Here is a 14739-nt window from a genome sequence, read left to right as displayed (position 1 = left end):
CAATCACCAACGCCCCTTAAAAACTATCTCATCTCCCTACAAACTAATCCCTCCCACACCTACTAAACAAACATGATCACCTATACCCCTAAAAACTAAACACCAAACCCTAAAAACTAACACCAAAACCCCAACCCCCTGAAAATTAACCCCTCTTACCTGTTCCTCTGCGACGCTCCTCCAAACTCCGCCCTGCCCGAACATGAGACCGAATAAGCCTTAACCACGCACATGCATGGTTAAGGCTGAGTCGTTGTTTGGGCAAGTCGTTGTTTGGCTTGCGTGACTCCGGAACTAGTTGCAAAGGTCGTTTCCCTCACCGGGCCAACGCCATGGGTTTCGCCCATAGTGGTGGTGATAAAAAAGGACAGTGGAAGTGCAGTGCGCATCCGTGTTAATATACGCCAGGCCAACAAAGCAATTGAGAGAGAAAGACATCTTGGTCCATACATAACTGACATGATCATGCAACTGTACGGTGCCAAAGTCTTCTCCCGTCTTGACCTGAACAAGGGATACCATCAACTTGAGTTGGAAGAAACTGCAGATACATCATTACTTTTTTTACACAAGTTCGTTTATTGAGATAAAAAAGGTTGAGTTTTGGAGTCAGTGGCGTAATGAAACTCGAGGGGGCCCCCTACAAAGTACATGCAGGGTTCCCCCCTCACATGCTCTGAACCCAGTCCATAACTCTCAGGTCACGGACCTGCCAGGGCCAGAGGGGGCCCCTGGAGCTCGGGCCCCCCGCACCGCTGGGGCTTTTTTTACGCCAATGTCAACAACTCATCATCAGCTGTTCCTATCTGAAAGGAGGGCTTTTTATCTTTTTCAGTGTATGCAGAGGGCACACTCAGTACTATTGCAGATAAATGTACGAATCTAAGCTTAGCTGCCTGTGTAGTGTGTAACACCTTCAGCTAGTTTTGTCTGTTTAGTGAGTGTAAGTGCTGAATTTACACCTGTATTGGGAACAGTGAGACTTCATATCCCAGAATTCAAAGTGGTGTTACCAATAAAGGTGCTGCAGAAGATATGGAAAACCTAGCCACTATAACTGATTTAGCATCAGTCAGCCACTTGGACCACCCCAAAGATATCTCTCAAGATAAACTCTATTCCACTCCAAAAGTCCTTTAACCTGGGACACAGGAAAAAAAAAAACATCATTAGCTTCCACACAGCCGCACCGTCTACACTTGGGAGGAAGTGAGGAGGCAAACTTAGCAATTTTGGATGGCGTCCAATAAAGCTGGTTAATGGTGCAGAAATGGTTCCGCTTCAAATTATCTGGTTAGAGAACTGAATATAAAAGCTTCAAAGAGATACTCCAGACTGGTAGAAGATCCTATCAGGATTCAAACATCTTAGAGCCTTCAAATGTTACCAATATAAACTACTTCCATGTGAAGGTTAACATTGAGGTAACTGTGTGTTCTTGCCTGTGTAAACTAAGTTTGCATGGACTACAAGTTACATAATGCCTAGGGAGGACATGAGGAGTTCTGAAGGATCATGAGGGATTTATAGGAGGAGCCTGTACGCCGTTTGGCGTGCATAATTCATTTGTGATGTGATTGCAGAGGATGGTACTTTGGGAGAGACTGTTTGGCTCTCCTTTGGATATTGCAGCAGTTATTTGGAAAAACTGTCTTTTGGAAAGATGAAGACCGTATTTGAAGAATCTGCAAGTGCTGCTCTTGCAGATCAAAGTGAACCTGGGCTTATAAATGAAGTCAGCAGCTGTGTTCTTATTTCTCTCCATTTCTTCAATTTCTTCAAACTTAAATGTATTCCTTATCAGCCAACTGGAAAAAGTAGGAGCTGCAGAATTGAACCAACGGTCACATGAGTTCAAAAAAGACATACATTCTTCCTTTCTGTTGGAGCTTACTTTATTCTGAGGAACATGGAACAAAATTAAAAAGGCAAAACAGAAATCTTTTCTTTTATGAAAGCTGTTAAGGTGAAATAAGACTTTGGTCTACAGACTCCTACATTCAGTGCTTGAAGTAAAGCAAATGGGCTGTCTTTATTTTTCTGTCCTTTTGAATATTTTTTGCTGCTGGAAGAAATGCAATGAAAATTAATTGCTTAACAAAGTCAAGGAAAACACTGAACGAGTGGCGATGATGAGCCAAACAATATTATATCATCATCAAAGCTTTATTTCGATAAATACTATATCTAAAAGCAACAACATACATACATAAAAAAATGCAATTTATCGATTGGGAGAGAATATTAAAAAATTAAATAAGTCCATTTGATACAGGATATTTACATTCAGATAAAAAAGAATTAAATTTCCATATGTGTCCCAAGGCTTTTGATTTGATAGTGAACAAGCTAAAAAAATAAAAAGATTTTTTCTTTTTTTTTTATAAAGCTAAGAAATCGTATCGAGGTGAAGATTCTTGGCCCTAATTATCCAAGACCACCCGAGGAATTTCGCCACACCACAAACCAGTACCGAGCTGGTATCGGATTGCAAAATCCTGAGGGCTTCACGATAGTTCAATGTGTCGAGCTGTCTGCAAACTGGACTTAGCCATCTGCTTCTTGGATTTTTATAGGCCGGGCACTCAATCATAAAATGTGCCATGCTTTCAACTTTCTCACTACAGCTCGGACAAGGTGCCATGGTCTGTGGGGAAGGCTTCCATTTGTTAGTATACTCTCGGGTAGGTAAACTGCCTAATCTAAATTGAATATAAAGAGTTCTGTCTCTTGGTTTCTGGATGAGGTCAAGATACGGTAAGGCTGACAATTTGTTTGTGTAAATAGAAGGCTTCTGTTAGTCTGCCTTGGTTAGGTTTACTGATCTCTTGGGTGTCAATCCATGACCAATAGGCTCTTTTGAGATCAATCTTATTTAGTGGTTTGCCAGACTCCCAAGCTTCTCTAAATCCTAACTGTAGAAGAAGCTTTTTGATATTGCACAGCCAGCCAACTCTGCGTGAGCCCGGAGTGTTTATCACTTCTCTGAGTCCCTCTGTGTACTTTGATAGCTCAGGAGTTCGCCATAGGCGGGCCCAAAAAAGCAGGGGACACAGGAAAACACTGAACGAGTGGCGATGATGAGCCAAAGAATATTATATCAATTGTGGCAGCATTGGTTGTGAAATACTTTTCTTTTACAATCTGATGAGGAACTCTTTCAAAAGATTTAAATAAACTTTTTCTTTCTTTTCTTGTTTGGGTATGTATGAAGGAATTTTGTGATTATCTTGATGAGTTTTTGTAGACCATGTAGTATTAGCTTGCAGAATCATTTATGTTTTACATCCACAGGTTCAGGCAGGGAATCTAAGCTTGGTAATCACAAGAGTGTAGATTACGCAGAGGTGGCGAAGGCGGTTCCTCTATTAAGTCTCAGCTAAATCTGATACACTTTAGTGAGAATTTATGAGAGTAGGTGTTCTTTCATTTGCTAATCTTGTTTAATTTCCTTTTCAGGTTGTTTTTCCTTTTCCCTGCTGTTCCCTTCCTCATACCCTTTCCTTCACTTGATCACTCTAAACCTCTGTGCCTTTCCTGGTATTCGGAATTGGAGATATCAAGAGGTGGACCATATTGTTTGTCGCTCTGATCCTGAGGAGTTTTCTCGCGCCATTGAGAGCCCTTGACAGATCCATCTCTTGAAATACACCTCTCCACACTGAATACAAGGGTATTAGATTCTTTTCTTCAGCAGTCAAGAGTCTCCAATACCAAGCTGCTACCTCCTTACTCTTAGGTCTAACATCCTGAAGGGAAAGCTCAAAATCCCCTGTCTCCTGCTTCGAGGCTGCAAACCAGGAGTACAGCTGCACAAATTTAAACCTGGACAAGCTTTCTCCAACTTTCGCTTTTAGGACTTCGCACAGGAGCAGTCCTTCAGTTGTCATCAAATCAGCCCAGGTACTAATGCCAGCCCACCTTAATGGGAGCCTCAGGATGCCTTTCATACATAACGTGGTACCAGGGGAATCTCATATTGGGGCAAAGTCAGAAGAGTGACCTAAGATAAGCATTTTCCTGATCCTATATGGTAAATTCAATGAGGACCTCGAGACTTTCAAGCACACTTTCTTGAAACATCTGGGGGCACCAAACTTATACAAGAATCCCTCATCGTTCAATTCTCTAACCATTTCTCTCAGGAGCTTCCCCCAAGTAGCGTTATTGGGTTTCCCTAACAACATCCACACATTTTTAAATTGTAACGCTGCGCAGTACATATTTAAATCGGGGAGGGCCAGGCCTCCCTTAACAAGCCTACGTCTAAGCTTTTTCCAGGCCAACCTGGCCCCCCTATCATCCCAAATGAAACTGACTATTTTCCCTGAATTTAATCAATGCTAGATTTTGGAAACGCAAGAGGGATACAGTTGAATAGATATGTGAGTTTAGGGAGGATTACCATCTTTTCTTTTTTTTACACAAACTTTATTGAGCTTTTTGGATGCTTCATGCCCATTGTACATTTCAAAATACTTTTTTAAAACATTTTTTTATATCTCAGTGTACATATCGTCCCATGGTTCCATACACTTACAGCATTTTCTGGATTTTCAGTGTCATGCATCAATTTGAATCCACGTTAGTTATGCATTCACGGACCATTTGCATTTCAATAATCAATAGCAGTGTGTTAAACTTTAATTTTATAACCTCCCACAACACCCCTCCCACTATATAACCCCCCAAAAAACTTTTGCTGCTGTTGTTTAATTACCCCCTTGCAGGTGTATAGTACTACGGGGTAATCACGTATGATAAAGGGGGGAAGGGTAAGGGGAGGGGGAGGGAAGGTGGAGGAGAGGGAAGGGGGAGACGGAGACAACTATAAGAGTCAGAGTTACTGTAATATTGGGAATCAGGCATTATCTATATGGTCATCCAATGTATCCCGGGGATCCTCCAACACCTCCTCCGTTTCCGCTTTGAAGTGCTCTACCAGTTGTGGCCAGTCTAGGGAGATTGGTCTTTTTCTCAGCCCTCTATATTCCTCATGTTGAAGCGCTTCCCCTTCTGCCACAGCCCATCGAATAACTTCCTCACTCCATTTGCCTTCTCGTGGTGCTGTGCGGGATTTCCAGCGCTGTGTGATCAATCTTTTAGCAAGCATCAGGGCTAATCCCACAAAGCGGCGTAGTAACGTCACCTTCTTGGGGAGAGGGAATAGGCCCAGAAGCCAGGCCTCTATAGTATCCCAAGGTGAGCAGGCCGTTAGTAATTATAGGATCCGAGTAAACTCCGACCAAAACCTCCCAAATACAGGACAGGACCATAACATGTGAATAAAGTCAGCATTATGATTAGAACATCTTGGGCAGCCAGAAGAGGCAGTGGGGTACATTTTCTGTATTACCATCGGGGTGAGCTAAGCCCTGTGTAATATTAATAGCTGTATTGTTTTCAGTCGGAAATTGCGGGAGACCCGCCCAGGGTGTACCAACACTAAGGCCTATTCTCTATCCTCCAATTCCCTTACTAGTACAGTTTCCCATTTTTGCCTAAGAGGCAGTAGGGGAGTACTCAGATGTTCCCTCAACCCTCGGTATAGCCACCTAACAAGGTGGCATCCATGTCCCATTATGTAAATGGTCTTCAACAATTGAAAGGTGAGAGGTTCTTTCTTATCTACCAACCAATATTTCCGAATGAATTGTGTAATTGCTGCATGCGTGAGGAATAAGGTTTCTGGTACTGCATTAGTGTGCACAAATTCATTATGGGGCATCAGGTTACCATCTAAGAATAGGTCACCGACCGTCTCTGTGTCCAACTCCTTAGCTGAGCCATTGACAATTTTCCACGTCTGGTGGGTAGCCCACAGAGTGGGATATTCGGGGCATATGGGAAAGGTAATTTTGCATATTTTTGTGCCTGTTTCCAATAATGTATTGCTATATGCAGGAGAAAGGGGGGATGTCGCATCTTCTCAACACCAGGACATAACAGAGCTTGTAGAGTTCTGCGCCGCAAATGGTCAGGAGAATATCCTATTTCAAATAAGTTACGGCCGCCAACCAATATGCTAGCCATATTAGTTGCCCAACTGTACAATAGCCCTTAAAATCTGGAAACCCCATACCGCCCGCGGTACTCGGAAACTGCATCTTGGCCAAAACTAGCCTATGCCTACCCATTCCCCAAAGTAAAGATGATAACAAGGTATCTAGTGTTTTAAAAATCCATGCCGGGAGAACAACAGGGAGGTTTACAATTTGATAAAGGAGTCTGGACAGCACGACCATTTTAGACACAGCCAAACGGCCCGCCACCGTTAATGGCAAAGTATTCCAAAACGAGATCTAGGAACGAAGCACATTAATAGTTCTAACCATATTCCCATCAATAGTGTCCACACTGGTCCTGTTGATGTGTATTCCTAGATATTTGAAAGTTGTGGGTTCTAATTTGAACTGCATCTGGCCAAGTTGCAAATAGGATATATTATAAGTATCGCAAAGGAATACGCCACCGATTTTGAGGCGTTATGATATAATCCGGATATTTCCCTGAACTGTGAAAACACGGCAGCTATCGCTTGCATGTCTTTGTTCAAATCGTTAAAATACAGCAGCTTGTCATCTGCGTAGAGTGATACAGAATGGATTGTCTCATCTATTGGAATACCGTATGGGGCCATAATATATGGCGCAGGTGTTGTGCTAGGGGCTCTAATGCTAGTACAAACAATAAGGGCGACAGGGGGCATTCCTGGTGTGTTCCACGATAGACATGATATGTGGGTGAGATAGTTGTTCTAGTCTTGGCACAGGCTGTAGGGTTGGTGTACAGCAATTTTACCCTATTGCAGTATTCTGGGAGTAGCCCAGATTTGGCCAACACGGCCAGCATATAAGGCCAACTCAGGGTATCAAAGCTTGGCATACATCTAGTGATAAACCTCCAGCTAGCGGCGCTGATGCCAAAGCTGCACGTATCAAGGCATGTAGCCGACTATTTAGTGAGGTGCCGCATTTGGGTATAAACCCACATTGGTCCGTGTGTACTAACTTGGGAAGTAAGGGGAGTAATCTAGGTGCTAAGATTTTACTAAGTATTTTGTACTCAGTATTAAGGATTGATAGGGGCCTATAGGACGTAAGTTCAGTCGGGGCCTTATCAGGTTTCAACAGGGACATGACTAATGCTTCTCTAGTAGTAGGAGGCAGTGAGCCTTCAGTAAGTGAGGTAGTGTAAAGTTGTAATAATTTGGGAATTAATGTTGCTGCAAAAGTTTAATAAAATTCAATAGGGAGCCCATCTGAGCCCGGTGTCTTATTACGGGCTAATGCCTATATAGCCGTACGGATCTCTGCTGCAGTGATCGGAGCTGCCAAATCCTCGATGCTTGAATCTGAAATAGTGGGACGTTCAACATCGTCAAGGAAACAAGTAGTTGCTTCTGTCATGTCTAGGGAGGGAGCAGTGTACAGATTTGTGTAGTGTTCCTGAAAGGTTTTATTTATTTCGGCTTGGGAAGTGATCAATGTGTGTTGGGCATTATTTATCACCAGTATGGGAGTGGGGTTTTTTTGGTGTTTAATCAATCATGCTAACAATGTGCTAGCTCTATCAGCGTCAGCGTGCGTGCGAAGTGTGTATGCGTTCAAGTCGATCGTCCTTAAACGTTCTAACAATTCTGCATACTTTATCCTGGCCTCTTTTAGGTTTTCTGCCCAGTCCGCACAGTTGCATAAAATTGATTCCTCCAGCGTCTCTGTAACTTCATAGTTTCTGATGGTAGTAGATGTGTCTCCTGGAGATACATTATTTGGGCATTACGGCGGTGTAGTTGTGCGTCTATTCTATGACGCTTGTGAATCGTTCCCATTCCCGGACATTCAAGGATATGATAGTATAAGATTTTGCAATCGACATCATCAGGGCACATTTATAAAAAAAAATCCCATCCCGACCCCCCCAGACTCCACCCCCCCACCTCAACATCGGACTGTGCTGCGGCAATAATACAAACAATACAACTTTATCCCAATACTCGGTCCAACGATCTAACTTCGCTCGACCAAACTGTGTAAGAAAAGTCAACATAATACACTCTAAACCGTTGTTGTCATCTGCGGGGGAGGCTGCGTATACCATTCGTAACTAAAACAGTGCTCAACGAATGGGAGTGCCCAGAACAGGCCAGGGAACTTACCAATCCATCCCATTCGTTTGTTAAAACCATTGTATCTATATTGCATAGTAATGTATATACTAGCTAACATGACTTTGAGGTCAGTGTTATGGCCTACGTGTAAGGCCTGCACATCGCAGTCTGATTGAAGACAATGTTCCATGTTATACACAATCATGTCACCCCAAGGATCGTTGCTGAGCTGCGTGGACTCTGATGGGAACAGTGCAACACTTCTGCCCGAGTCCGAATTTACCTCGTCGAAGGACTTGTGCTAATAGGTGGAGGAGAGACACGGACGGCTGTGGCGGATCGGAGGGCCTCCTGCCTATTTTCCATTAACTGCTGACGAGGCGGAGGACTGGAGCCTGTACTCTGTGTGAGGAGATCCCTCCTGTGTCTTAGGGGGGCGCGTTGTGATTTCAGCTGCGTTGATTCCAAACGTCTGGCAGGCAGTGTATCTGGGAAGTTCCTGTCCAGCCAGTCCCAAGCACTGTCCAGCGTGTCGAAAAATAAAGAACGCTGGTAATATATGATTTTCAATTTTGCTGGAAAAAGCAATGCAAATATGAGGCCCGCTGCTCGGACCCGAGCTTTAGCTTCCATGAATGAAAAGCCTTTATGCTGCACAGCTAGTGTGTAGTCGGGGAATATTGAGATTTTAGCGTTATCCACTTGTAGCGGGCCATTGTCTCTTGCCGCCTGTAATAAATGGTCTCGATTTCTGTAGTTCAGAATCCTGGCCAATATTGGGCGTGGGTTTGCACCAGGTATTGGTCGATGTGTGGGGACTCAGTGGGCTCGCTGAACAGTAAAATGCGCTGACAGACCCGCAGGGGCCACACTAGTTTTCAACCAGTCCTCTATGTAGGTTGTCGGGTTAGGGCCCTCTGATCCTTCCGGGAGGCCAACGATTCTAAGGTTATCACGCCGAGCCCGACCTCCTACATTATCCGGAGGAGCCTGTAGGAATTCGATTTGCTGGTGTATTTGGCTTAATTGTTCATCGTGATTTTTCACCTGTGGTACTATCGTTTCTAAAAATTGTTCTGTGGACTTAACTTTGTCAGCTAATTTTCTATGATCGTCCTTGAGCAAGTTGAGTTCCACTGAGATCGTGCCCAATTGATTTTCAATCGCGGATCACAAATCTTGTATCTCTTTCAAGATCATGTCCAGTTTATCCACTGGGGGATTGGATACAGCCCCATCTTCTGCCTGATGTGAACGTCCAGATGAGTGCTCTAAGGGCAGCGAGTGCGACCCAGCCCTCCCGGGTCTGGAGGCTGTTCTTGTCTTTCCTCTGCCCATGATTACAAATTAGCTGGGTGATTAAGTGGTACTTGACTATATGATGGCTCAATCCAATCTCTACGTCTACTATTTGCTCAGATTATGTTCAAGTGAGGTCAGGGCTTCTTTTTTAACACAATGATAAGGGATCAGCGTCTCATTCCAAATTTATAGTTTGCAATTGAGCTCATGTTGATGTGGATCGTTGCGATAGCCCACCAATGTCCGACGCCTGCTACATGCAGCAGGGATGCCACTATTGTTTGATGCCTCAGGGGTGTCGCTTCACCCTGTGTTAGCCACTGGGGAGGGCGTTACAGTGCGTCCAAATTTTCTATGCCCAGCTTCCTTACTTTCTTTTGGGCACCACCTCGGTTATATGCATCCTAAAAATCCGTTGTCTTGCCTCAAGAACATCGCACTGACCCTTCCACAAGCGGATCTCACCTGTACTCGTCCATGCCTCCGGTCCCACACTGCTTAGTGCCCCAATCTGCCTCCTCCTCGGATATTACCACCCTGGGCCTCAGCCGGGACTCGGCGATGCGTCCCGCCCAGTCTCAGACAGTGAATCCAATGCAAAATAAAGCTATTCACAGTCTGCAGAGATGAGGGTATTTATGCCGGCGCCCAGTTGTGGCTGTAAAGCTTTCCTTCATAAGGAACACCAACACAGGCAGGGAAGGGGGTTTCCATGGGATTTCCACCTTCTGGAGACAGTAACGATATTCGCCTCCACTGCGTAGGAAATATCCAAGCCAGGGCTCAATTGTTGCGATCCTCTGTAGACCCCACCAGCAGGCTCCACATGGGTTCCAGGGCCCGATATGGGGGGACCTGACGCACCACGCTATGTCTTCGCCAGGGCACCCATCTCAGTAAGAGCTTCCAGCTCATTCAGCGATCACCAATGGAGGGCCCCCACTAACCTGCAACTTTATGCTCAGCAAGAGGGGCAAGCAGGGAAAGAGAGGTGGCCTCGAGGACCTCCGTGGTATCGCCGCAACTAGTACTTCGGGCCTCCGCCAGCCTCACAGATCCTCCAGGGGTAGCGCAGGCCGATTTGGGTAACGATCGACTTGGTCCACGATAATGTGCTCTCGACAGGTCCTCGCTTCAGACACAGTTTCAGGAGCCCCACACGGTAGCAACGTATTCAAAGTCGCTACCTGAGAGTAACGTTCACTGTTGGTGGGTGGGGGTTCAGCAATACGGGTAGATTCCGCCAATTTGGTGGTCTGAGCGACCCCCCCGGAGACAGTACCGCTGTCGGCGGATTAGGCGAGGCAAATTGAGGGGAAGAGATGGCCACGCAGATGGCAAACGGCCCGTCTACACTGTCCAGTTAATGCGCCCCTCGATTGTATCGCAGAGCCACGGGCACCCCAACTCACAACAGGCGATGGAAGTCATTGGGGTTTCTTAGGGGACGAGCTCAGGCACCGGCTGCTGGGCCCAGGTTCGGGGTCTCGCGTTTGTGCGCCGGCTCCTCCAACTCGGCCAAGTCCCAGGTAAGGCTGCTGCGTTATAGGCCACTCTCACTTCTTAGGCCCATTGCCTCACCGGAATCCATCGCAACTCGAAACTTGGTCTCCTGGTCATCCCGGCCTCTCGGAGCAACCGATTCTGCATTCCACGTGTGGGCAGTTAGTCCCTGTGTCTCTCCCAGTATTCGGATGTAGCAGGGAATGTCGGATTTTGCACGGATCAGCTGCCCCGGCCTGGAGCACGTCGCTTAAACGACCACCATCTGGGCTGCCAGCCACGCCCCTCCGGATTACCATCCTTATTAAATTCACACTGCCATAAATTGATAGCAGCAAGTTTTTCCACCTGACAAGTAGTTGATCTATCTCCCTGGCTACTCTTTGCAGTTTACGCTGGGGGATTTCATCCACCTCATTTATAATTGAGATGCAAAGATACCTAATGTCTGAGCTGGTCCTTCCACTCCATCCTTCAACATTCCAACACATCACTTCAGTTTTGGAGGTATTCTCTGAATACCCAGAGAAAGCACCAAATTCTGCTCTCAGGATAGTTGTAGTGGGATCTGACGTATAGATCAACAGATCACCTGCATATAACGCAACCTTGCTGCTATGGAATGGGGAACTAAAGGGAGCGACCTGTTCATCCGCTCTTAGGAGTTGTGTCAAGGGCATATCAAACAAGAGGGGTGACAGGGGGTCCCTGTGGCGTACCTCTTGATATACTAAAACTAGGAGTCAATACACCATTAAGGAGGATCTTGGCTGACACGTTCTCCTATAACATCTGGAGGATATATATAAAACCCGGGCCAAATCTCATGACTCTCAGAACCTCCCAGAGGTACAGCCAACACACCCGATCAAATGCCTTGGCTGCGTCTATTGCGATCACGGCTAAGGGAATCAAGCAGGTTGTGGCGAGATCTATTGTACCAATAAGTTGTTGCGTCAGCTCCTGAATCTGTCTCTTGGGATAAACCCCTACTGGTTTGAATGGAGCAGCTGTGGGGCAAGCCCTGCCAATCTCCCCATCAAAATGCTCACAAAGATTTTATAATCGGCATTCAGCAGGGAGATCGGGCGATATGAATCGGCTTTGCTAGGTTCTTTAGAGGGTTTTAGGACCAGAACTATTATGTCCTCTTTCCACGTTTTAGGAATCTGCCCTCCCTGCTGATATATTGAGGTTAACGGGCTCTCCAGGACTGGAACCAGTTCTTCTATTAGAAGTTTGTATACTTCAACTGGCAGGGCATTAGGGCCAGCGGTCTTACAGTTCCTACTCTGACATAGACATGAAGGTATCTCTTCCTTAGTAATGGGGGGGCATCAAGCCCCTCTCTGGCATCCGTTATCAATCTTGGGAATTGCACTTTCCTCAGCCAGGCTTTAAGTGAGTCTTGGTCAGGGCAAACCTCCTCCGCATATACCTTGGAGAACAGGGATTTGAGGCAAGCTTGCATTTCTTCCATCTTCTCAGAAACATCTCCCCTGGCGTTAACTACTAACTGCCTTATAGAATTCCTTGATCTATTTGCCCTGGCTTTCCATGCTAGTAATGCCCATGCTTTCTCCCCATACTCAAAATTCTTCATACAGCCAGCTTGCCATTGTTCCCTACACTTCTGATCTAATTTAATCCTGTAGTTGTGCCTCGCCTCTTCCAATTGCCTTTGCAGCTGCTCCTTTCCTATATTTGACCGTGGGATAAGCCGCAGAAGATCAGCCTCTAAAGATCCCACTCTATCTTCCATTCTTTTCAAGCCTAATCTCTTAGTCTTCATTTTAAAATGACCCAGATTTTGTAGCACCCCTCTAATATACGCCTTAAAGGCCTCCCAAACAACATCTGGGGAAGCAGACACCACATTGTCAAGAAAATAGGCCGTACTTGCTTACTTTAACGCCCCGCCAACCTCTAAATCAGAGAGGATTTCCCTTTTTAACGTCCACCTTGGCCTAGGCAGGTCACCACAGCCTTTTAAGGACATAGTAACCGCAGCATGGTCAGAGATATGGCCGGGTAGAATACTAACTGCCATTATGCCAACTGCCAAGATTCTATCTGCAAAGAGATAATCTAACCTGGAAAAGTGACCGTATATTTTGCTATGGAACATAAAGCCTTGACTAGCTCCCATCCCGTGTCTCCACACATCGAGCAGCACCAGGTTGTACAACATATTTTTAAGGGCCTGCCGCACACAGGGGCATGGGCATAATTCTTTGGAGTAGGCCTATCCAGAGTTGGATCGAGGAGGACGTTGATGTCCCCCGATAAGTATTGAGGATGTAACCTCCATTAGATTCCATTCCAGATTAGATAGATGACGAGGGTCGTCAATGTTAGGCCCACAAAAGACGGTACATACTAAATTGGCACCCCCGGAGCCCAAAGTTGCAATAATCCACCACCAGGAGTTGTCAGTCTTTGAGGTTCCCATGAGGCACAGGGTCAAGGCTGATTTGCTTATGGCCAGGTCTAAACTGGGGTGGCATGGTGAGCAAAAGAATGATGGATTTAACCTAGATCTCTTGACTGGGGTGAATGTTTTGATTTGTTCAGCATTCCGTCCATCAATTGTGTGTCTTTTGCTTTCTCGCCCTAAGTGCGCAGGGTATGCCCAGACGTGGGTCCCGGGCTCACTGTGCCACTGGAATCAAGCTATCCTGGCTGATGAGGGCTGAAAGTCCGAAACCGGTCCTAGGATGCTTGTTTCCGGTCCAGGGAGGACCTGGCATGGCAGATCGGGCGGGACTGTTCCCATGAGGCACAGGTTCAAGGCTGATTTGTATATGGCCAGGTCTAAACTGGGGTGGCATGGTGAGTAAATAATGATGAATTTAACCCAGATCTCTTGACTGGGGGTGAATTTTTTGATTTGTTCAGCATTCCGACCATCAATAGTGTGTCTTTTGCTTTCTTGCCCTAAGTGCGCCAGGTATGCTCAGACGTGTGTTCCGGGCTCACTGTGCCACTGGAATCAAGCTATCCTGGCTGATGAGGGCTGAAAGCCCGAAACCGGTCCTAGGATGCTTGTTTCTGGTCCAGGGAGGACCTGGCTTGGCAGTTTGGGCTGGACTGTTCCCATGAGGCACAGGGTCAAGGCTGATTTGCATATGGCCATGTCTAAACTGGGGTGGCATGGTGAGCAAAAGAATGATGGATTTAACCAAGATCTTTTGACTGAGGGTGAATGTTTTGATTTGTTCAGCATTCTGTCCATCAATTGTGTGTCTTTTGCTTTCTCGCCCTAAGTGCGCCGGGTATGCCCAGACGTGGGTCAGGGCTCACTGTGCCACTGGAATCAAGCTATCCTGGCTGATGAGGGCTGAAAGCCCGAAACCAGTCCTAGGATGCTGCTTTCCGGTCCAGTAGGACCTGGCTTGGCAGTTCGGGCTGGACTGTTCCCATGAGGCACAGGGTCAAGGCTGATTTGCATATGGCCAAGTTTAAACTGGGGTGGCATGGTGAGCAAAAGATTGATGGATTTAACCCAGATCTCTTGACTGGGGGTGAATGTTTTGATTTGTTCAGCATTCTGTCCATCAACTGTGTGTCTTTTGCTTTCAGGATTTTATAACACACTGTGCCCACTTCCAGATCACAATTGCTACACCCTTACAGTGCTCAGTCTGCTCAGAGACCAGAAAATGTTCTATCCAACTATATTTAGAGAGGAGAGCCCTACCTCACTAGCAACTAAGTGAGTTTCCTGCAGAAGAATAACATGGGCTTGGATTTCTTCTAAATATCTCAAACCTAGCCTCTGCCTATGCTTTGCCCTAAGACCATTTACGTTCCAGGACAAAAGG

This window comes from Triturus cristatus, chromosome 11 (genome assembly GCF_964204655.1).
Source record: "Triturus cristatus chromosome 11, aTriCri1.1, whole genome shotgun sequence".
Classification (NCBI taxonomy): domain Eukaryota; kingdom Metazoa; phylum Chordata; class Amphibia; order Caudata; family Salamandridae; genus Triturus; species Triturus cristatus.
The sequence above is the reverse complement of the archived record's forward strand: the minus strand, read 5'-3'. Positions refer to the sequence as shown.